This window comes from Bos javanicus, chromosome 8, assembly GCF_032452875.1.
Source record: "Bos javanicus breed banteng chromosome 8, ARS-OSU_banteng_1.0, whole genome shotgun sequence".
Classification (NCBI taxonomy): domain Eukaryota; kingdom Metazoa; phylum Chordata; class Mammalia; order Artiodactyla; family Bovidae; genus Bos; species Bos javanicus.
Window position 1 is genome coordinate 25,073,780 of NC_083875.1, and position 25,061 is coordinate 25,098,840.

The 25,061-nt window shown below is 43.4% G+C and overlaps 1 protein-coding gene and 1 pseudogene across 3 annotated transcripts in view; one reads left to right on the top strand and one right to left on the bottom strand.

Annotated features, from left to right (window-relative positions):
• The window catches only part of SLC24A2 (solute carrier family 24 member 2), a 292,349-nt gene that overhangs the window by 17,005 nt on the left and 250,283 nt on the right, over window positions 1–25,061 (top strand). The window lies entirely within an intron of this gene.
• Window positions 6,092–8,050, bottom strand: LOC133252554 (RAD52 motif-containing protein 1-like; annotated as a pseudogene).

Here is a 25,061-nt window from a genome sequence, read left to right on the forward strand (position 1 = left end):
AACTTGGCCATGCAATCCTGCTGTGCACAAAAATGCCCAGTTGATTCAAAGCTCCAGTGATTTTCAGGGGGTCCAGGAAACATCCCCCCTCTTGCTGCTAGCTTGCTTCAGCTGCACAGTGACTGCTGGCATGGTGGATGGAGTTTGGGGGCTGTGAACAAGAGGCTGATTTATTTAAATAGGTTCAGATGTGACAGGCTGCTCATTTGATGCTTACTTTGAAGGGCCATCACAAATCTGCTGTTTTCTGCTGCCTTTTATTTGAAGTACAATTAAGTAGATAGCCACAAATAGCTCTGACCTTGAAAGTCTAAGTAAAGGTGAGAAGTGAGAACAGGCTTAGGAAACATATGTTTTGGCATCTTAATGCTCTGCAAGTCACAGACACTTAAGAAAAATAAATAGAACAGGATAAGATAGTGTTGTGCTTTAGGAAGAAGAATTGAAATGCCCTGGGAAGTAGCACCACATGCTTTGCTGGTGGATAATCAAAAACTGTGCTAAAAATTAATCCAGCTCTATCTCATTTCACTGTGTGGCTCTGGGAGACCAGCCCCAAGTGAGTGGTATTGCCAGTGATGCTCAGCCCATGATCACCTTGGATCTGAGTTTCTGCCAAGTACCTCTCCTGAGCACTACCTGCGTCCTCTCAGCAGCCCCAATACATGCTTTAGGTTATTTGTTTTTAGTAAAATTGCTCAGAGTCTCATATGACCATTTCAGTTCAGATTCTTGCAAATGTGAATCACAGAATGGACCCATAGTTGAATAGCTTGTTTTGGATATGATCAGCATGGAGCTTCTCATTAAAATTATTAAGGTCCTCAGAGTTGGGTTATAGAGGTCTAAAGAGGTTTTTTTTTAAGCTACCTGAAAAAAAATAATATTAAGTATTTTGTGTTCTGTGAACACCTCTTTTCTCTCTTTAACCTTAACCTGACCCAGCAGTTAAAAAATGTTTGTCTGAGTATCTTTCTGACTCATTGGATGGTCATTGTTAAATTTTAGTTTTTATACACCTCTTTTTAAATATGTTTATGTTCCTACAACCTCATTAAATGCTCTGACATTTCATGAGTTATATGTGTTTATCTGTCCCCAATTTTCTACATCAAAAAATGAGAGCAGATGGCTTTTCTGTTGTCTCATAGGATAGTGTGATAATTAATGAAGGGATATCTGAGCTCACGTTCGAATGAAACCACAGACATGAAGAGACAGTGGCAAGTGCTGAGTGAGAATATTAAAAAAATAGGATTAGAGTGATTTCAAGCACATTTTTAGTGTAGGGTTCAAATAAATTGTCTTTAGAGAAGGAATTGCTTGAATGTGAACATCCTGAAAAACTGTTCATGAAGTCAGCTTGAGAGATCAATAAAGCACTTTCTGACAATCTATATTTGTATATAATTGCAGTCCCATAAACTTCCACTTATCTGGAAGTTCAGTATCTAGATGTCCATAACAGAGCCAAGATCCAAAGTCAAAAGGACTTTTGAGCAACCAAATACCAATTTTGAGCAACTCAAATACTTTTGAGATACCAGAAGATTGATGTTCTAATTTTAGACACTTAATCATAAAACAGCTTCTTGAGACTCTTTATAAGAGTCTGTTTATTTTATCATATACAAAATTCAAATAAATTAAGTTGCCTGATTTTCCAGCCATAAAGAATTTAGAAGCAGCAAATGTGAATTGTTTGGGCAGGGGCTGGACAGGGTTCTGAGTTGGGTTAGACTCCTGTGTGCACAGTGACCGCCAAGTCTGTGCTATGCCAAGTCGCTTCAGTCGTGTCCAACTCTTTGCAACCCCACGGACTGTAGCCTGCCAGGTTCCTCTGTCCATCAGATTCTCCAGGCAAGAATACTGTACTGGGTTGCCATTTCTTCCTCCAGGGGATCTTCCCAACCCAGGGATTGAACCCGCGTCTGTTATGTCGACCTGCATTGACAGGAAGATTTTTTACCCCTACACCACCAGGGAAACCAGATAGCCAAGTCTGCTACTGGCCTATTCAGTGTTTCTAAGCAGGTTAAAAAAGGCTCCCTGCTCTGAGCAGACCTATTAGAAAAGCACACACACCCCTCAAGTGTACAGCTCTATAGGTGCAGGACTTGATGAGCAGAAGACATATTTGTGCAAAGAGAAAGGTGCCATCTCCTCTGTGTAGGCAGATACAGGGCCTCCCAGGACTCATGGCCTCTCTTCCTCCTCAGCCATGTGGCTCCAGGCAGTACATGTATAAAAGGCATATGTTGCCTCGTGGGACTTCCCAGGTGGTTCAATGGTGAAGAATCCGCCTGACAACGCAGAAGATACAAGAGGTGCAAGTTCCATCCCTGAGTCGGAAAGATCCCCTGGAGAAGGAAATGGCAACCCACTCCAGTATTCTTGCCTGGAGAATTCCATGGACAGAGGAGCTTGGTGGGGCTACAGCCCACGGGGTCACAAAGAGTCAGACATGACTGAGCAGGCACACACACACATACATACACATGCTGCTCTGTAGATCACATCAGTATGATGTTCAGTGGCAACAAGAATCAGAAGAACTACAAAACCATACAGAAATATATCCATTGGGAGTAACTGCAAATCCAAAACAGAGTGCTTTACCTTTTCATGACAGCTGTGGATGTGAAAGTGTTATAATGAGGATAATACCTGCAGAAACATTGAGAGAGTCTGAGTCGTGTTCAGTGAGCCTTGTGCTAGAGCCTTTAAAGCTTTCGTGACAGGTTGTAGGGTAGGAGAGGGATGTCCTACATATTTATGTAACTGGTGACATGACTCAGGTTGATGATGATGGCAGCCTGGCCAGTGTGGCCACAACAGAGGCACTGAAAAGTCATCATATTCTGGATCTCTCTTGAGGGTAGAGCTAACAGCATTTGCTGATGGATTAGATGCAGGGTATGATAAAAAGAGAGAGAGAGAAATCAAAGGTGATACCAAAAGTTTTGGCCTAAGTAACTGGATGAATGGAACTGCCATTTATTGAGATGGAAAGACTTCAAAGGAGCAGGTTTCAAGTGGAAGATAGGAGTTAAATTTTGGATTTAAGTCTGTGGTTTAAATGGTTAAGTTAAACACTAAATGGTATGTTGAGTAGGCAGTTAGAGATGAGTCGGAAATTCAGATTAGAAGTGCAGTCATAAAGAAATCATAAGACTCTAGATAGTGTGTAAAGCCATGGGACTGAAGAAAATCACCTGGGAGTGAATGTAGATAAGGAGAAGAGGTTGAAGACTTGAGTCTTGGTGTTTGCAGCATTGAAATGGGAGAAAAAGGAGTAGGAGCCAGCAAAGGAGCCTGAGAAGTGGCAGCCAGGGAGGAAAGAAGAAAACCTGGAGAATGGGGACGCCAGGTGAAGAATGCATTTCAAAGAAAAGGAAGTGATTACATCAATTGGTGACCCAGTAGGGTGAAGACAGAGAACTGAACATCAGATTTAGCCTTGAGGAGGTCACTGGTTATTTGACAAGACCAGTTTTGGTGGAGTGAGCTGGGCGAAAACCAGGGTAAAGTGGATTCAAGGAATGGGCAAGTAGGAATTAGAGATACCTGTAAAGGAAAACAAATAAATGGGTGCAAGCCAGGAGAAAATTTTGGTTTAAAAATTGTCTTAAGTGGAAGAAAGAACAGCACATTTGTGTGGTTGTAGCAATGTACATAACCGGAGAAGGCAATGGCACCCCACGCCAGTACTCTTGCCTGGAAAATCCCATGGACAGAGGAGCCTGGTACACCGCAGTCCATGGGGTCGCTAAGAGTCAGACATGACTGAGTGACTTCCCTTTCACTTTTCACTTTCATGCATTGGAGAAGGAAATGGCAACCCACTCCAGTGTTCTTGCCTTGAGAATCCCAGGGATGGGGGAGCCTGGTGGGCTGCTGTCTATGGGGTCGCACAGAGTCGGACACGACTGAAACGACTTAGCAGCAGCAGCAATGACATGGCAAAGCGGGGAGATCGGAAGATGCAAAAAGGGGAAGATTGTTGTGGCCATGCCCCTAAGTGGGAAAGGAATAGGAGATTCAGGGTACAAATGGGAGGGTTGACTTAGTAAGCGGGGAAGCCAGGTAATGGCACAGCTGCAGGTAATGAGTGAGTATGTTGGAGAGATTTGTGGACTTTCTTCTTTTGTTTCAGTTTTCTCAGTAAAATCGGAAGCAACAGAGTTCCAAAATTTGATTGGAAAGTGCTCTGATGAGTAATAAAAATCATCTGTCGATCATACAGACATTCAACAAAATGAAGTTGCGTGAATCAGACTGAGTTACAAAAATCTGTCCTGCTTGGGAAGCCAAGAAGCAGAGTGATTAACATTAGCCCATCTTATTTTTAAAAGACCACTTTTTTTTTTTTTTTTAACTACAGGATACAGCAGGGCATTTATCTGCAGTCAGTGGCCTAAAGGGTGACTTTCTCACTCCTTCAGGGGCCCAAGATATGCCAGTACATGGTTTATGGTAGAAATATAGAAGTCAGTGAAACAGAAGCTTTATCAGGACAGGAATTTATTTTGTTCACACTCGAATCCCTATTACACAGAAGTGTACTTCTGTGCTCAGAATAATAGATGCTCAGTAAACAATTACTGAATGAATTATTGATGGCAAACCAAGGGCAACCAAAGCATTTTTCACTTTAAAGGATGGTTACCAATTATTTTAAGTGATCTGTTGCTACATTCTCAATTTTTCATCTTTCAAGCGAGAGTGTCCATATGGCTGCATTGCTGCCTTTTTTTTTCTTCCAAACACTTTATTCTCGAAAACTGACTGCAGAATATTGCTTATAGCTCTGTTTTTATGGGATAATTTCAGAGGCTTTTACTCCATAAATTCACTTTGCAGTTGAAAAGCTGGCAGAATCTCTGTGCAGAATGAAAATCTGCTCTCTGATCTTATCTGGTCCAATCTCATTATTAAATGGTTATGGAGATCATAGAGTTTAATGGGTAAAATGCCGGGCACCATCTGTTGGCATGTTGGACACCTATACCGAGAAACCAGATATGGTTGTGGAATTTCAAAACAAGGTCCTCTGATATTTAAGTTATGCCAACTTGCTACCATATGGCAGGCATAGTAAGAAAGACTCAGAAGCTAAGTGGAAGTTTATGCTTTATATTCCAGGTCTAGGTGCCTGTTTATGGTTGTCTTTTGTTTGATTTTCTTGATAAACTGTAGGACCTCCAAGTAAGCTCATTGTTCTTGATTTCCCTTTGCTCGACAAGATGCGAGTCTCAACATAAATCAGTACGCTGCATATTGATCGCTATCTTAACACAAAATAGCTGTGCAAGCACTTTTTACAGTCTCTCCCAGGAGCCTCCGAGGAAAGGTGCATTGCAGGATGGGGTAAGCTAATGAGGCAAGGTGAAGAGATGATTATACTGCAGTAGAACTAGAGGATGTATTCTAGTTGCAGCTTGCCTTATCAGCAGGAATTATCAGTGAACCCCAATGATTGGTAAGGTGTAAAATAACTGTCTTGAGGTATTGGACGTGGTGCTCTTTAAGAGGAATCAGCTTCCCTACTGAAAACAAACCAAACCTGGCAGGGGTCTCCCCTCCCCTTGGGCCCTCAGGCCCATAATCCAACTCCAATGAATCAAGATGTGTGCTACTCCCATAGGAAATTTCGGTCCCAAAGACCACAGAAGGAAACCATACTCTCTTGTTCCTTTTTAGCAAGGACAGTTGATTTTCCAAATAATGCTATATTCTAAATCTTAGGTTTATTTGTTTTTCATTGAAGACTGATGGGGAACAAACTAGAGAAGGTCAGAATTTCACATGAAATAGTCCCAATTGCAAGTCCAGTACAGCCTTCTGACTCTGCCGACAGGTTGCTGATGGTTGTTCTTTCCTTCCCTCTTCCAGAGGAAAGCTTGTGTCATGTTCATGGGGATGAGCAAAGGGTGACGGGGTCTGGGGTTGATAGGCCCTCCTTGGGTCTGTCTTCTTTACCAACTCACTTCAGGCAAAAGGCTAGACTTAGCTCCATGGGCAGGTCATAGGTTATTTTCTTTTATGCTCTATAAACTAATTCTTCCTGTTTTTCTTTTGGGGGGGGGGCGTTCAAAAACCTTTATGATCTTAGAAATAAGAACTAAGGAATGATGCAGTAAAAGCTGTGGAAACAAAACTGTTCAATCACAATATGATTAAATAGGAAGGCATTAAGGAGGGATCAAAGTGAGTTCAAACCGGGGATAGATACCACTGGACTATACAGGAAATGTCATATTAGAAGCGAGGCAAGTGTCTACTACTTGGGACCAAAATTCTACCAGATACAATGAACAAAGCTTTGGAGAGAATTTTACTGGCCTATGTACCTTTTGGACTACACAGCTTCCCTCAAGGCAAACTACAGCCACCAGGCTTTTCAGTTTAAGGAATTCTGAGTGCATATAAGGAACACCATTTGCATATTCAGTTCAGTCGCTCAATCATGTCCGACTCTTTGCAACCCCATGAACTGCAGCACACCAGTCCTCCCTGTCCATCACCAACTCCCAGAGTTCACTCAAACTCACGTCCATTGAGTCAGTGATGCCATCCAGCCATCTCATCCTCTGTTGTCCCCTTCTCCTCCGGCCCCCATCCCTCCCAGCATCAGAGTCTTTTCCAATGAGTCGACTCTTCACATGAGGTGGCCATAGTACTGGAGTTTCAGCTTTAGCATCATTCCTTCCAAAGAACACCCAGGACTGATCTCCTTTAGAATGGACTGGTTGGATCTCCTTGCAGTCCAAGGGACTCTCAAGAGTCTTCACCAACACTATAGTTCAAAAGCATCAATTCTTTGGCACTCAGCTTTCTTCACAGTCCAACTCTCACATCCATACATGACCACTGGAAAAACCATAGCCTTGACTAGACAGACCTTTGTTGGCAAAGTAATGTCTCTGCTTTTGAATATGCTATCTAGGCTGGTCATAACTTTCCTTCCAAGGAGTAAGTGTCTTTTAATTTCATGGCTGCAATCACCATCTGCAGTGATTTTGGAGCCCAGAAAAATAAAGTCTGACACTGTTTCCCCATCTATTTCCCATGAAGTGATGGGACCAGATGCCATGATCTTAGTTTTCTGAATGTTGAGCTTTAAGCCAACTTTTTCACTCTCCTCTTTTACTTTCACCAAGAGGCTTTTTAGTTCCTCTTCACTTTCTATCATAGGGTGGTGTCATCTGCATATCTGAGGTTATTGATATTTCTCCCAGCATTCTTGATTCCAGCTTGTGCTTCTTCCAGCCCAGCATTTCTCATGACATACTCTAAAACCACAATCTGCAGTTTCTGGAATCCATCTGTCTTAGCCTTCTGAATAGCAAGCTTCTGGGTTTTCTTCCTTTTCATAAGGAGTGATAATGGCCCTTCTTTCAAGTTATCCAAAGGTTCCTCAGCCATGCCAACTCCTGGACTTCTGCACTCGTAGGATGGCAACACCACCTCTAAAACACAGAAGAACTTCAGGCTTTGCCTCTGAAGAGGTGCCACAATATCTTCATTTTCCCTTTCTTCTTCAGGGTCAGAAAGATCCTGAAGCTTGATGATCCTTTTTGACCATCCATTGAAACCAAAGTAGTAATTTGCCAATTCTTGGCATCTGGAGCTGTTTAGGGCAAGGGCGTTGTGTTGAACCACCTTATGTTGGGTGCCAAGACGAAATCTTCCCTGGAGATTTCTGGAAAAGCTGCTTCTGGTTGCATGCCTTTTGGGCTCTGTGAGCATCCCTTGCTGAATAAAACTTGATGACGGCATAAAATCCAGGACCGGCCACTGCTGCGTTTGAGAAGACTCGGACCGAATACAGAAGGCCGAACTGGGAGAAGACTGTGAACAGAGAATGAAGGCCTCGGCCATGGGTCCAGAGCTCAGTCCCCACACAAGCAAGGTTTTGTCACTCCCTGTGGGAACCGCAAAAGGTACCAACTCCGCCATCCTACTGTCACCACCTCTTCCTGTTTAATATTGAAATTACCCTAACATAGACACAGTGGTGAAATCTCAAGTTTCTCTGGTATGTCTAGATCTTTGTCAAGATCTTTACCGGGTTCTTTGTGATTTTAAAAGACTGAAAAATCCCATTGGCATATGGGGGTATATGGGGGTATCTCTTTATTTCAGTTCTGAGTTTCACCTTTCCTTCAAGCTGTTTTTAGACTATCAAAGGATTGTTTCTGTTTTGTATCCACTTTCTGACAAAGAAAAAAACAACATTAGGTGATCATTATTTAAAGCAAGAAGAAGGAAGAGGAAGAAGGGGAGGAGAAGAGGCAGAAGAAGCCAAATAAAAGAAATTACTCTAGAATTTTTTTCCTTTTTTCTTTGCAGCTAAATTTATGAATCAGTGAAGTTTTCTGAGTGTTGATAATATTTTAATGCCACCATTTATTTTGCAACCGTGCTTAGTTTTGTCCAACACATGTATACCTGTGGCGGATTCATTTTGATATTTGGCAAAACTAATACAATTATGTAAAGTTTAAAAATAAAATAAAATGAGAAAAAAAAATCCTCAGTTTTATCAGCATGCACCATGCTAAATGCATGACAGACCCTTGCTTGCCTCTTGGGGTACAAAGATAAATGAGACACAACCCTTGCCTGCAGATAATTTACAATTTACCATCATTTGGCCCGTCGGTTGTTCCAGTTGTGAGTTGGCCAATTGAGTACATTGACTGCAGTATTTTGAGGTAAGCATTTCTTTCTTTTCTTTTTTCTCTTTTGGCCACATCATGTGGCTTGTGGGATCTTAGTTCCCTGACCAGAAATTGAACCCAGGTCCTCAGCAGTGAAAACACAGAGTTCTAACCACTAGACTGCCAGGGAATTTTCTTTTTTTCTTTTTTTCATTTCTGTTTTTAGAGGTTGCAGTGGAAGCCTGAGGCATGGATTCCAAGCTCTAGTCTTACTCATTTGTGATACCATTGCCCTCTCCCCTCACAGTTTCCCCTGAACTTGTACTTTTTCTAGGAGGACTCTAGAAAGGTGGTCTTTCTCTGCCTGAGATGAACACATTTGGGTCAAGACCTCTTCCAAAGAGCCTAGTCTGAAATAAAACCAGAAAAACAAAAAATAAAAATCTGGTTTTCTAGTTCCAGAATAATCTGGACCTCCAGTATAATCTTTAGTGCTTGCCAAAGGGAAATTATTATTTAGTCACTAATTCGTGTTCAACTTTTTGCAGCCCCATGGGACTGCAGCATACCAGGCTTCCCTGTCCTTCACCATCTCCCAGAGCTTGCTCAAGACGCATTGACTCGGTGATGTTATCCAACCATCTCATCCTCTGTTCGCCCCCAGTAAGTTAGTTGTCACCTAATAACATTCGGAGAAGGCAATGGCACCCCACTCCAGTACTCTTGCCTGGAAAATCCCATGGGCGGAGGAGCCTGGTAGGCTGCAGTCCATGCTTAGGGTCAGACACGACTGAGCGACTTCATGTTCACTTTTCACTTTCATGCATTGGAGAAGGCATTGGCACCCCACTCCAGTACTCTTGCCTGGAAAATCCCATGGATGGAGGAGCCTGGTAGGCTGCAGTCCATGGGGTCGCTAGGAGTCGGACACGACTGAGCGACTTCACTTTCACTTTTCACTTTCATGCATTGGAGAAGGAAATGGCAACCCACTCCAGTGTTCTTGCCTTGAGAATCCCAGGGATGGGGGAGCCTGGTGGGCTGCCGTCTATGGGGTCACACAGAGTCGGACACGACTGAAGTGACTTAGCAGCAGCAATAACATTCTTGCCCAAACTAAGAGCCTACCTGCATCATTCTGTGCCTGGACTCCTGATCTGTGTAAACTGGCAGATAATAAATGGATGTTTTTGTAAGCCTTGACATTTGTGGAAATGTGTTATACTGCAGTAGAAAACTAATCCACCCATGATAGCAACATGAAATAAAGAGCTATCCAAAAATACTGGAATATCAATAGCTAGGTTTTGAGTATTTTCAAAGAATCACCACAGAACATTTAAGCCCATGATTTCCCTCTTCTTGGAAATGCTTTGGAATTTTCTTTTTCTCTTTGTTTCTATAGTTCAAAAAAGGCCTCCTCTACAGAAGGACACATCCATGTGTTTAGGGATTTATGCATCCAGTATGTATTATATATCAACTGTGTATGTGCCTGGCACTCAGGTGGGCATTTGGAGGTGAACTCTGACTGAAGCATGGCCATCGCACACCAGGAGCTTACATAGACGTGAAAGCAGATCATTGCGTATAGTTTGGATGCTCAAGTTTGAAGATTACAGCTGATGACACAGTGCACAGGAAGCAGTAGCATTTGCCTCAGTGATCTGCCATGGGCAGGAGCCTGGCTCTTGGCCCAGTGGACTCATAACCCTGATTGTAATGGCCCATTGCAAAGGGATTGTCTCTTGGAGGTGGACTTACGTTGCCCAAGCTCATTATGACTGCTCTCTATTAATATAAATCCAATTAGAGCCCATTAAAATACAATGAGAGCTACATCTCTAAAATCGAAAGGAAAGCCCAAATCAACAAATCAGTGCCTTATTATCCCCCAGTAGACAAGTACTTAGAAAACCAAATTATCATAATCAGGGTGACAATATATCAATTTAAAATGAGGAATTAAACTGTCAAGTTGACTGGTCTGACGTGGCCTCTGTCAGATGATAGCATCACCATGGATTCAAGAAGTGATGCTTTGAGAAAACGCTTGACAGACTCTTACCGCAGCTGGGAGGACCTTACCGAGCAAAGAGAAACACTTGCTCAGCCAAGATTTCTATACCCTTGAGAGCCCTTGGACAGGCCTGGCCAACTCCATCTCATTGCAATACTTTAGCCTCTCTGTGCTGTACCTGACCACCTGTTCACACTGTATCTTCATAACAGGGTACAATATAGACTGTTAAGTTTCATCTTAGTTACAGTCACTTTCAATTCTCCTTCTTTAAGGTTACTCCCAAATCATTTTGTTTTGAATTTGGGATTTTCCTGTACTTTTTACTCCCACATGACAGACAGTCCTCTGGCTTTGTGTTCACAGAGGGCTAATCAGTACAAGTGCTGTAGTAGAGGGGTACAGAGGGTTCTATAGGAACTTGGGACAAAAAGAAGCTAACATTTACTGAATTCCTGCTAAGGACCAAATACTGTGGCAAGCATTCTACATGCATCACTCATGTGATCTGTGATAACCCCATCGTGTAGTAATTGGGGATTAAGGAACTTGCTCATAGTTATAGAGCAAGAAGTAGGGCCAGGGTTTAAGCTTAGGGCATCTGAGCCCAGAGCTTATGTTCTTAACTGTGTCTCTTTAGTCTTTTAGTCCTCATATCCACTCTGAATGATGCAGAGGTATATCTGACTGGGCTCAGTTGCAGAAAACAGAGGCCACTCTATTAGAGAAAGAGGGTCTTAATGGGGGACAATATGCCAGCAAATTTGGAAAACTCAGCAGTGGCCACAGGACTGGAAAAGGTCAGTTTTCATTCCAATCCCAAAGAAAAGCAATGCCAAAGAATGCTCAAACTACCACACAATTGCACTCATCTCACACGCTAGTAAAGTTATGCTCGAAATTCTCCAAGCCAGGCTTCAGCAATATGTGAACTGTGAACTTCCTGATGTTCGAGCTGATTTTAGAAAAGGCAGAGGAACCAGAGATCAAATTGCCAACATCCTCTGGATCATGGAAAAAGGAAGAGAGTTCCAGAAAAGCATCTATTTCTGCTTTATTGACTATGCCAAAGCCTTTGACTGTGTGGATCACAATAAACTGTGGAAAATTCTGAAAGAAATGGGAATACCAGACCACCTGATCTGCCTCTTGAGAAATTTGTATGCAGGTCAGGAAGCAACAGTTAGAACTTGACATGGAACAACAGACTGGTTCCAAATAGGAAAAGGAGTACGTCAAGGCTGTATGCTGTTACCCTGTTTATTTAACTTATATGCAGAGTACATCATGAGAAACGCTGGACTGGAAGAAGCACAAGCTGGAGTCAAGATTGCCGGGAAAAATATCAATAACCTTAGATATGCAGATGACACCACCCTTATGGCAGAAAGTGAAGAGGAACTCAAAAGCCTCTTGATGAAAGTGAAAGTGGAGAGTGAAAATGTTGGCTTAAAGTTCAACATTCAGAAAACGAAGATCATGGCATCTGGTCCCATCACTTCATGGGAAATAGATGGGGAAACAGTGGAAACAGTGTCAGACTTTATTTTTCTGGGCTCCAAAATCACTGCAGATGGTGACTGCAGCCATGAAATTAAAAGACGCTTACTCTTTGGAAGGAAAGTTATGACCAACCTAGATAGCATATTCAAAAGCAAAGACATTACTTTGCCAACAAAGGTCCGTCTAGTCAAGGCTATGGTTTTTCCTGTGGTCATGTATGGATGTGAGAGTTGGACTGTGAAGAAAGCTGAGCGCCAAAGAATTGATGCTTTTGAACTGTGGTGTTGGAGAAGACTCTTGAGAGTCCCTTGGACTGCAGGGAGATCCAACCAGTCCATTCTGAAGGAGATCAGCCCTGGGATTTCTTTGGAAGGAATGATGCTAGAGCTGAAACTCCAGTACTTTGGCCACCTCATGTGAAGAGTTGACTCATTGGAAAAGACTCTGAGGCTGGGAGGGATTGGGGGCAAGAGGAGAAGGGGACGACAGAGGATGAGATGGCTGGATGGCATCACTGACTCGATGGATGTGAGTCTGAGTGAACTTCAGGAGTTGGTGATGGACAGGGAGGCCTGGCATGCTGCGATTCATGGGGTCGCAAAGAGTCGCACATGACTGAGCGACTGATCTGATCTGATCTGGGTGCTTACAGAAATCACTGGGAGGGTGAAAGGAGCAGGCTGTGTCTCTAGGAATGACTCCCAGAACCCCTTAGTAAGACTGGTCTGCCCAGAGAGCTGCTGTATCTGCCACAGTCAGGAAGGTGAGCAATCAGGAAGCCACCATGGGAACTTGTGCATTATGCACCAAGTCACCAGTGCCTCACCTTTTATTCAGTAGTTATGATCCTAGTCATTAAAAACCACAGGATAATTAAAAAAATTCTCCCCATGATTTCCAGGAGAAAGAGAAGAAGTAGCAATGATATAGCCTCTCACTTTCACCTTCTCAGTGTTATGTGAGTCTCTGCTCAGCTAAACCCAAATAGCACCCTGTACCCTAGCTGCAAGGGAGGCTGGAAATGTTGTTTCTGACCTCTGCAACTCAGGAAGGTGTACTAGATGGAACCAATGGGACAGATGCTGAATGCCAGTCCCTGTGTCAGTGAGGAGTCCCAGGCTCAGAGGGGGATGTGCCTCAAGTCACATGATGAGAGAGGTGGCTAGCCAGGCTCTCACTGAATTTGTGACACTCTAAACTCTGTGTTCACTGTCCTCTCCACTGCCTAACTCAGCCTGGTAAGGGAACGAGTGCTTATGAGGGCTTCTTCTTGGAGAACCTGGATTTTGAAGGAAGGGTGGACTGTGGTTCCGGGAAGCTAGGCAGTGGGGCAGGGTCCTTGGAGGCATGTGAATCCTTCCTCCTAATCTGCCACTTTGACCCCTTTTTCAGAATCTCAGAGGAATCAGTGCTGTGGCTTACTGTGGTGAAAGCTAAGTACTGAGCCTTCTCATCTCTAATGTAGCTTAAATTGTCAATACTGTGGAAAGGATTGGGGGCTCCAGTTTTTCCTTTATTTTTCTTAAGACTGATTTTTCTTGCATGCATGTTCAAATATACAATTTAATCAGTCATTTACATAAATACTGCTTGGTTCTCTCAAAGAAGCTTGGAGGTTGAAGTAAGCGAGAGAGACTGGCAGCTGCCAATTGCTGGAATCAGAAGGGACTCTTGAGGGCATCCCCTGCTCCAGTAGTGACAGTGAATCTAGGAAGAGATTCACTCTTCCCATCAAATCTACCTTCAGATGCCACCGGATGCCAATCTGGTCCTCAGCTTTGTCTTCTCACTAGTACATACCTTTGGTAGGATAGTAGTTTTGAAGAAGTAACTTATTCTAGAGAGGTGGTGACTGAGTAGGCAGATACTCTGCTTGATGGACAAAATGGGGAAATACTAAATTAGGAAGTAATAAAGGAAACTGAAACTTGGAGGTTCGGATTCCACTGTTTACAGTAATGTAATTTAATTAATTCCTTAAAAAACAGAAATGAAAACAGTATCATAGGAAGCTGGTTGCTTACAAATAGATTGTGCCAGTATAAATGAAAAGTGCTCCATCATATAGGAAGTGGACACACTATTTGGGGATGTTAAGAGTTTAGGTTCATTAATATTTTCCATGTTCTTAGCTCTGCTCACCAGCACTTAGAACTCTCTAGAATAAAGCTGTCTCAATTCTTAAAAGCTTTATTGATTGCCAACACAAAAAATATTCAGGGTTTTTAAAATTCTGGGACTTGGGAATCTTGAGAAATTAGGTGAGCTGTCCTTGGGGAGCATCAGTTGAGTGAGAGTGGTTCGATGAGGTTGATTCAGCTGTGTGTTCCTGTCCTTGCTGCCTGCTGAGTCAGGGGAATCACTGGGGGTCTGAGGACATCAGAAGGTGCTTTTGTGTCTTCCCACAGGGCTCTTCTCCATCTAGCCAGAGTGTGCAAAGAAAAGGAGAGGATGAGATAAAAGTGAATGTAGGTCTAAATGCCACTCCTGGCACCTGAGAGATTAGGGAAATCCTCCTTGGAAAGCTGAAATTTAAGAATTCTGGCGTTTCCATTTGTCTTCCATTTGACATGTGTCCTCATTTATTCTGCTAATACATGTAGAGAATTTTGAGCATAGTATAGCAGGTAAGAGCCTAGATACTGGCACCAGATTGCCTTGTTTCAAAATCTTTCTTAGCCACTTATTATCAGCATGAACCTGGGGAAGTCACTTAATTTCTCTGTTCCTCAGTTTCCTCAGTTGTAAAACAGTTATGATAACAATACTTACTTCTGAGGATTGTTGTGAAGATTAAGTGAATAGATTACTCAAACATGCATGCGTGTGTGTGTGTGTGTGCATGAGCGCACACACACATACCGTCCTCCTTTAGAAGTATTAGCTATTATTGTTGATGTGGATTCTTCTTTCCCAAAATTGCATGAGGTAGGTATTCATTAAGGCTATTTTGCATATGAGGAAACAAGGCTCGGTGAGTTTAAGGAGCTTGCGCAAAATGACAGAGCTTATAAAGGGCTGGGGCTCAGCTGGTAAAGACTGCCTGCAATGCAGGGACCCAAGTTCAATTCCTAGGTTGGGAAAATCCCCTGGAGAAGGGATAGTCTACCCACTCCTGTATTCTTGGGCTTCCCTGGTGACTCAGACTGTAAAGAATCTGTCTGCAATGTGGGAGACCTGCATTCAGTCCTTGGGTTGGGAAGATCCCCTAGAGTCAGACACGACCGAGTGATTAAGCACACAGCGCATAAGGGGTTAAGCCCAGATCCAACTGCCTGGGATTGCATGGCCTGTGCTAAACAGCATCTTCAGTCACCATGATGATCATTCTGACAGATTTAACCCTTGAAGATACCACCATGTTCTTATTTCAGCCATAGGGAGTCCATGTCTTTCCTCATTGGGGTCAGGCTGTAACCCCTCAGTTCATGGGTTGGAATTGATCTCTCCTGCACTGTATAAACCCCACCATGGGCCCGTGTTTTATTCCTCCTAATACTTCTATAATAACTCACCTTTTTAGGTCTTTATATCTGAAAAACAAAACCCCCTGCCTTCTTGTCCTTATCCCAGATCAAGTCCTCATTCTTTCTGCATCAAGTTTCCCTAGTTTCTGTTCTTTTCTTACTTCTTCCCTGGCAAGCCACAAGCACTGATGTCACTAAATACCTGTCAGGCACTCATCAAATGAACATTTTTAAGGTCAAATGCTGCCTTTTGACAACTCTTTGACTACGTGGAAAGCAGTTACTGCAGTACACATTCTAATTTTGGCAAGAGGATGATTTCAGAGAAGCAGCTGGTGCACCAAGAGAAACAGGGCCAGTTCTGTCTTTGGAGAAGATTAGGCAGAATCACAGTGCATGTGCTCAGAAATGTCTAATTCAGCCAGAGCCTTCCTCTGTTGTCTGGTAAAGTTCATGCCCAGATTGGAAAGGAGCCATATCTGCCACCTTTTCCCACCCCTGACCTCGAGCCAGGCATGTGCTAAGGCAAGAACACAGTCCTCATCAGCAGTGCCCGGGAAGGAGGCGATGCAGCATGTCCAGTGGCCCTGGTGCTGAACTCTTCTACTGGGGTCTGATGTTTCATGTGGGACTTGGGGGCATGGGCCACAGAACGTTAGAGCCCCAGCTATCAGAGTCTGGCTGCCTTTTCCCCCTCCAAAATTCTCTGGCTTCTCTCCTCTACCTCCAACATGGGTTCAAGTTTCATAGGATGGAGAAAGTAGATGAGGGATCGTCAGAGCTGGCTGTACATTAGAATCACCCAGCTCCTCTGGGTCTGCCTACCTAAGGTTCTGAGTCACTGATTCTTTGCCTGAGCATCAGTGTTTTTACAAAGTTTTTCAGGTGCTTCTACTTTCCAGCTGAGTTGAAACCACCAGCCGTGGTGCTTTGGCCAGCCCTTCACATTTGGGTTCAGTTTCTTCTAGCAAATGGATATAATAAGAATACTGGGTTTTTAGGGTTCTTGTCAGGACTAAAGAGTTAAAATAGATGAAGGGTCTAGAAAACTGCCTAGCATGTAAGCTGGTATTAGCCATAATAATCAGTACTGCTATAATTATTATAGCCAGTGCTTATGCAGAGTCCCAGGGATTCAATAAAGCTAGCAAGTCTCTGCCCCCAGAGCTCACGATCGATCCTCTGGGGAAGACAGACCTGCCCCTGCCACACTCAGGGCAAAGGTGAGTCTCAGAGTGAAGGCAGGTCCATGTGCTGTGGGGGTACAGGGAGCAGCTAACTCTGCCCCACAGAAGGAAACAGCTTAACAGAAGCAGGTCTACTGCTTGAGCAGAGTCTGGAAAGACAGACTTGCCATACAAAACGCAGGGTAGATGGAGGACATTCCAGGTAAAAGAACAGTCTGTGCAAAGCCATCCTGACGTGAAGGAGCATCAGATGGCAGACAACTGGCCGGTAGCTGGGGCCCTTCTGTTGTTGGGGAGAAGCGCTGGTCAGGAGGCTGGAAATGAAAACCACTGCCAAACCTTGGAGGACCTGTATGCCTGCCCTGAGGCAAGTTGGATTTTATTCTCTAGGCATGAAAAGCCACTTAGGTTTTTAAGAAATGAAGCTGCTGCTGCTGTTTAGTTGCTAAGTCATGTCTGACTCTTGGGACCCCGTGGACTATAGTGCATCAGGCTCCTCTGTCCACGGAATATGTTATTAGAGTTGCTATTTCCTCCTCCAAGGGGTCTTCCCGACCCAGGAATCAAACCCACACCTCCTGCATTGGCAGGTGGAGTCTTTATCACTGAGCCTCCAGGGAAGCCCTAAGAAATGGAGAAACATCCTCAACGTTGTGTTTTTGAGAGTGTTAGTCACTCAGTCATGTCTGACTCTCTGCGACCCCATGGACTGTAGCCTGCCAGGCTCCTCTGTCCATGGGATTCTCCAGGCAAGAATACTGGAGTGGGTAGGCATTCCCTTCTCCAGGGGATCTTCCCAACCCAGGGATCAAACCTGGGTCTCCCGCATTGCAGGCAGATTCTTCACCATCTGAGCCACCAGGGCATTTTTGAGAAGAGAAAAAAAGAGGAAATGGCTGGCAGGGGAAGAGGGTGTCATTAAGACCTTTCTGCTGATGTGGAGGTGAGGAGTGATGACAGCTTGAACTAAGGGACAGGTGGGAGGTGGTGTGACTGGAGAGACATCTCAGAGGCAACCTTGCAAGGCATTGGTATTTGACTCAGCAGGGTAAGAGAGGCTGGCAGCCTGTGGGTGTTGGAGCCTTTGTACGTTGGCTGTAGCTGAGGCAGGAGTTAACGGAGGACAAGTGGGTTTGGAGAAGAAGAGAATGAAGGAAGTGTTGAGCATGCAGCATGTGAGAGCCTTTTGGGCTACCCAGGTGGAAGATGTTTAGAAAGAGGTATTCACTGGGCAGCTGAGAAGGAAAAGAGGGATTGTGCCCCTCAGCCTTCCTAGTCTTCTCTGTAAATCTGCCCATCTTCTGGACATCTGTGAAAACCTCTGGTAACCAGCTTCAAAAACTAGAAATCAGTCTTCTCAAAGTCTCCTTCCTTGAACCACCTTCCCGACACCAGCAATGGATCCTCCTTGTCTGGGAGGCATGGGTGACAGAGATTTGTCTTACTTGAGTTCCTAGAGGATCTAGGAGCTGTATGTGTTGCCCCTCAAATAAGTATACTCTTCCACTGTGCTTATTGGACAAAGGGTAATCCAAGATGGAAGAGTTTGGTTTCTGGTCCTTGTAGTAGAATGTGCTATTGTGCAACCCCAACTTAATATTGTGAAAGAAAAATGTTACCAAGTCCCACATGTGGCTATATGAACGAGCTGCTCCTGCATGACCTTGAACCCCAAAGATCCTCACCTAATTAGGACTGCTAGATAAAATACTGGATGATGCATTGGTCCAATTTTAGGTAAACAGTGAATCATTTCTTAGTATAAGCATGTCCCCAATTACATGTGACAAGCTTGTACTAAAAATGATTCTGCATTTATCCACAATACAAATTTAACTGAGCATCTTGGATTTCTGTTTGGTAAATCTGACTACCCTAAACCTTGTCTACCTCAGATATTTCTTGTAATGAGTAGAATCTCTTCTAATAAGAAATAATGGACTCCTTTTGCCTTTAGCCCAGGGAGATAAACCGAACTCACTTCCTGAGTACTCTTGCTCTGGTTATTAGCCCACAAGGCAGTAACTCAGATTAGTATTTTTTAACCTCTGGTGGTATTTGGTTTTTCCTTTGAACACCTGTTTTTTTGTTTTTTTTTAAAGACCCAATCGAATATAAAATACAGTCAAAAAAAAGATCCTGATTGGTTTAATAGAATTCAGACAGGGACAGAGATCAAAAGAAATGTATGCTATTTCTCTATTTGCTTTAAACCAAATTAGTAAATACCTGTGTTTTGCTCAAGGGAATTCTGGGGATCTGAATTGTGTTCCTGTTTATTTTCCTTGTTGTTTATTTAACCTTTCTCACCTAAGTAACCTGAGCCGAGCTCAAGGAAGAGGGGTGAGCTGCCTGGGTGTCCGGAAGGTACACACCAGTCCTGCAGATTCCTGAGACTCTGAGGGGCTTATTGATAGCATCTGGAAATAACTCTGGAAGCTGCTGTGCCCATCAGACATGGCACATCCTGTACCGCAAGGTCTCAGGAGAGGGAGGTTGTACAATCTGGTGCCGCAGCCTGTTCCAGAGAGGAGCAGGTCCTTTTTTTTTTTTTTTGAAGTAAGTTCTTGTTTTGGTTTAGCACAAACTCACTTCCTCTTTCACTGTCTCCCTTTGAAATGAGGGAGGGCTGCTGTTATTCTCTGCTGCAGCTGAACTGTACCTTGGACTTCTTCCTTCCTTTTACACCCAGAGGTGCTTCGTCCCTCATGGCTAGCCAATGCCATTGGGAGACTGGGAAGATCTTTGAGCTGTGTTGGTAAAACGCGGAAAGGAACAACAAAAAAGAACTGGGCCTAGCTTACCTAAAGAGGCTGACCGGTATTGCTGAACAATTGGGTTAAATAAACAAGGCCGTAATTTTCACACCAACTAGCCACATCCAGCATCGGATCCTGCAAAATCCTTACTGCTCACCTGGGACTATAGGGAAGTTTAATTAAACATGCTCATAAAGGTGCCTTCAGCGGTTTTTTATACCACTTACCCCACTACAGCAGTGGAAGGCCAGTCTTAAAAATTCCTGTCTCCCTTCTGTGTTGTTTCAGAGGGAAGCAAATGATGGTTTGTTGTTTGGTTGAACATAAGGAAACCAGTGTCTCATGATAAAGAGGGAAATCTCCCTGCTCGTCTGTGAGGACTGGTGGGAGCCAGAGAGCCGAAACCTTGGATCTGCTCTCCTGCACAACATATTTATATCCGCTTCAGCTGAGCTGTGTGAGCCGCTGTCCAATGCTAATGGCTCTGGGTATTTGTCTTTAGTAAATAATTCAGTAAACACCCTGGGAAGCACACATAACATTTGCTGTTGCAGATCTCTTTTGTGAACGTGCAGCTTTTGCAAGACCAGAAAATAGAGAAAACCATGCAGGCTCAGAGGTGGCGAAGCAGGCGAGTGTCAGCCCTGAGCACAGGCTCAGAAAGAAGACTTCCTGAGTTTGGCATCCGGCTGTGGCAGCACTCGCTAGCTCTGTGGTCTGCAGCAATTATTAACCTCTCTGTGCTTCAGTTTCCTCACCCGTGAAATGCACTGAGTTGTGGGGGTGAAATGGATTCATACAGAGCAGCTCCAGTGGGTCCCTGGCACACAGATCACCTTTGTGCGTGTGTGTCTGAACCATTGTAAGTGTGTTTAATCAGCCTATGATGCTACGCTCCTTTGCTCTCTCCTGGGATCATGTGAAGTAGGTGGAAATTCGTGAGTCATGGAAGATGTTCCTAGGGCATGTTAATTGCCAGAGAAGGCAAGGAGAACTGCTTTGGCTAATCTCATGAAAGGCAGCATGGTATGTTAGGTAATAATAAGCTGTTTGTGATTAACTGCTCGCAAGTGCCTATCACACACTGGACATAGGGCTAACACTTCACCAGAAAAATTACGACCTTTTAAATTTAACCTAGTTGTAGGTAGTAGCATTGTCCCTGTCTGACAGGTGGGGAAACTGAGACTTAAAGAGGTTATGTGTGCCAGTTTAAGCTCCCTGAGTCATACAGCAAAGGAACCCTGTGATAGCCTAGAGGGGTGGGAGATAGAAGGGAGGCTCAAGAGGAAGGGAACACATGTATACCTATGGCTGATTCATGTTGAGATATGGCAGAAACCAACACAATATAGTAAAGCAATTATCCTTCAATTAAAAATAAATAAGTTAAAATAAATTTTAAAAAAGAAAAAAGAGGTTATATGTACATGGATCAACTTGCAAAAGGTAATATAGGGCAAAAAAAGCAAGTTGCGTATATACTTTATGAAACCATTTATAGAAATGTTTTAAACATGCATATGTATATATGTATATACTGAGAGTGAGAGACAGGAAAGGTATAAAAAGTGCATGGGAATGATAAAAGAGGGCGAGGGTAAAAGAGGGAAACAGGAAAAATGTTTTATTTCTTTCAAATCATTGTCAATATGGCAAAATGTTGGAATCTGAATTCAGGTGGTAGATTCACAGGTGATCATTATATTTGCTATACCTCTTTGAATGTTTAAAATATTTCACAATTTTAGATAGAGGTTACATCAGCTATCTGAAGAGTGCCAGTGCGGTACCGACGCACAACAGACACTCCACAAATGGGATTGTTCTTGTCAGGAGGCTTTGTTCCCCTAACACTGCTCTGAAATAGAACTTTGTTTCATTGTTTGATTTATATTCTGAAGTGAAGATCCAGTAGTGTAGGAACTTTTACAAGAACCCCCCCAAAGGAACTCAGAACACCTTTGCAAATGTTCTTGCTAACCAATGAGATAAACAAATGTAGCTAAAAATGAATGTCTTTAAATGCCTAAAAAAAGACTTTTGTCAGAAATAGCACTTTGCTTGACCTCCGCATGAGTCTTCTTCAGGCTTTTGGGCCTTCGCTTTTTATTTCTGTATGTGAGTTAAGGAAGTAAAGAAGGAAATACTGGGTTTTAGAGGAATGCCAGAATCGGGAAAATAATTCTCTGGGTCCATAAAAAAATTAAGAGTTTCCCATCGTGTGCCTTTGGGTATATTTTTCTAATTTTTGGCTTATTGCGGGAGCCATAACACACTGGGCTGTTATGGTATTGGAGAGTATTTTTATTATTGGGTTTTATTATGGGTAGTCAGAGTGAACCCATACTCATTCTCTGCAGTTGACATTGCCTCTGGCACCCCTAAGAGCATAGGGATACTGACTATTTTCATATCAATTTAACAATGCTGCCTGTCACGGCTGCTCGAATCAGCTTTGCTGATTTTTCATTTACATTTTGCATCTCCTTTCAGAGTTACTTAAAACTTTGAACAATAAATAAAGAAAATAATACTCGAGACTTCTAATTTATGCCAAAAGTTGGCATAGGCTCTGAAGACAAGGGTGCTGCTTCTCTCCTGATGATATCATGTGATGGATGAGAGCGCCGCGCCTGTGCCCCTGTGTGCCCTTGCACTTAAAGGAAAAGAAGGTAAAGAAAATGTACAGTAACAGATGATGGAATTCTCGGTGGTTTTTTCATTTCTTCTATGGTAGTTTCTATGCTTACCAGCTTTTCTGCAGCTAATATTGTTGACTCTTGCAAGTCAGAAAAAAAAATGCTATTTCTGAAACACAGAAAAAAGAGAAGAAGCTGTGATTTATGTCAGGAAGCCAGATTAATAGTCTTAACTCTGACGCTGTACTTACTGCGATTTTAAGAAATCACTTAACCTCTTATTGCTGGTTTTCACTTTTATAAGATGGCCAGATGAAGATCATAAGCTTCTTTGGCTTGCTCTGCCTAATGTGTAGGACTCTTATGTGCAGAAAGTAGATGATAAAGTGTGAAAACCCTTTAATTTAAAAGTGCTCCATCAGGGCTTCACTGATGGCTCAGTGGTAAATAATTTGCCTGCCAATGCAGAAGACACAGCTTCAATCCCTTATCTGGGAAGATCTCATATGCTGTAGAGCAACTAAGCCCATGTGCCACAACTACTGAGCCTGGGCCCTAGAGCCCAGGAGCAACTAGAGAGTACCCCCCGCTGGCCACAATGAGAGGAAAACCTACACAGCAACGAAGACCTAGCACAGTGAAAAATAGATTAAAAAAATTTTTAAGTGCTCCATCAATGCAGAAATGTTCACTGACATGTAGGAGAGGGAATGAAGTTGTAGGGCAAGATACAAACAGATTAATTTCCCTCACACAGAATTCTTCCTCCTCCATGAACTCAAGGGCAGATATATTTTAGGGCTGCTGCTGCTAAGTCGCTTCAGTCATGTCTGACTCTGTGCGACCCCATAGACGGCAGCCCACCAGGCCCTGCCATCCCTGGGATTCTCCAGGCAAGAACACTGGAGTGGGTTGCCATTTCCTTCTCCAATGCAGGAAAGTGAAAAGTCAAAGTGAAGTCGCTCAGTCATGTCCGACTCTGTGCGACCCCATGGACTGCAGCCTACCAGGCTCCTCTGTCCATAGGATTCTCCAGGCAAGAGTACTGGAGTGGGGTGCCATTGCCTTCTCCGTATTATAGGGCAGTGGTTCTCAAACCTACAGGCATCAGATTCACCTGGAGGGCTTATTAACACAAAATTGCTGGATTCACTCTCAGAGTTTCTGACTTAGTAGGTCTTGGGAGGAACATGAGATTCTGCATGTCTAGAAGGTTCCCAGGTGATGCTGATATTACTTCTGCCAGGAGCACTTTGAGAACCCCTGTTTTAAGGATGCACAAAGATATATACATCACACAGGTGTACCAGTATTTGGTGACCAGAAGCTTCCTGGTGACCCTCAGGAGTACACTTCAAGCAGAGTGCAAAACATACAGAAGTTGATTAGAGAAGTCATGCGTGTGGAAAAGAAATCAACAATTATAGACTAGATGTTTGGCAAGTTTCGAGAGTGGAATAACATTCAAACAGGAAGCAGAGTCAAATGAATGTTTAAAGGAGACATTATGGTTGGGGCCCACAGGGTACTTGGTTGACTCACTCAACCCATCTTTTGAATTGTTCCATCTTTTTAATTAGTGGCCACCATTTAAAAGTTACCAGATTGCATATGGAAATCTAGATTCCTGTCTGCTTTTGAAAAGTCAGAGCATGTGTTTTCACATGGCAATAGTCAGTTGGACCAAGTGATAGCTGCTCCTTCTGGCTGAGGCATATGCTTTGGGGTGAATCAGTCCCCATCTAGTCCTTCCCTCTTTTAAATGACCCACCAGATCTCTATGAGCAGATGAGTTTGCAAAGTGCAACAAGAGGAACCCACACACTTCTAGTCTAAGGATAGAGATGAACAGGAGATGCTGGTGAGTTGTGATCATGACGTGAGTAAGGTCTTGCCAGAGGAAGGAGATGGACCCAACGACACAAGTGGGAAGGTTGATTTGAGGAAGGAACGGGAACAATTGTCCCCGAATATGGTAAGAAAGAAGGGAAATCAGATGGAAGTAAATAAGTATTCGAGCCCTGGGTCAGAAAGATTTGCTGGAGAAGGGAATGGCAACCCACTCCAGTATTCTTGCCTGGAGAATTCGACAGACAGAGGAGCCTGAGAAGCCACAGTCCATGAGATCGCAAAGAGTTGGACATGACTAAGAGACTAACACTTGAAGATAGTGGTCTTGATCTTCTCAGTAGAGATCTTCTCACTAACACACACTAGACCTTCTTCTTGAGGGAGGAGGGCTTTGTCCTTGGGAAAAGAAGAAACGGTTTGGCAGGACTGTTGTGCAACATGCCAGGTAATTGGCATGAGGGAGGAAAACATGGCAGGGAGCTCTCTGAACCCCATTAGAAATGACATACACTGTGGCTTCTTCCCCCTCCAGCAGCACTGTGCTGCGTGGGTGTTGAGGAAGTGATCCAGGACTGGGAATTAGGTAGGACTGAAGGGGCGGAGCTGTTTTCATTTTAAACCACTGAATCATCACATAAATACTGCCCTACAGTTTAGGGATGGCTTAATGAAAAAGTTAGGAAGTATCCTCCTTACCTGCAACCCATCAAAACAAGGCATCTGTCCATTTGTGCCGTTGTCCCCATGTGCCCAGTGGAACATTTTTAGAGCAAAAAGAACTGTGCCTAAACTCCCATGCCTTCGGAATTTGCAGAGGCAGTAGCATGCCTCAGGATAAACACAGCTCTACAATCCAAGCATAATTTTCCTGGTAGATATTTTAGAGTTCGGGGGGTGCAGTTAAATAATTTAGCTAGCAAGTAATTTAGAACATTTTTATATTAAGCAAACAAGAACAGGTTATGA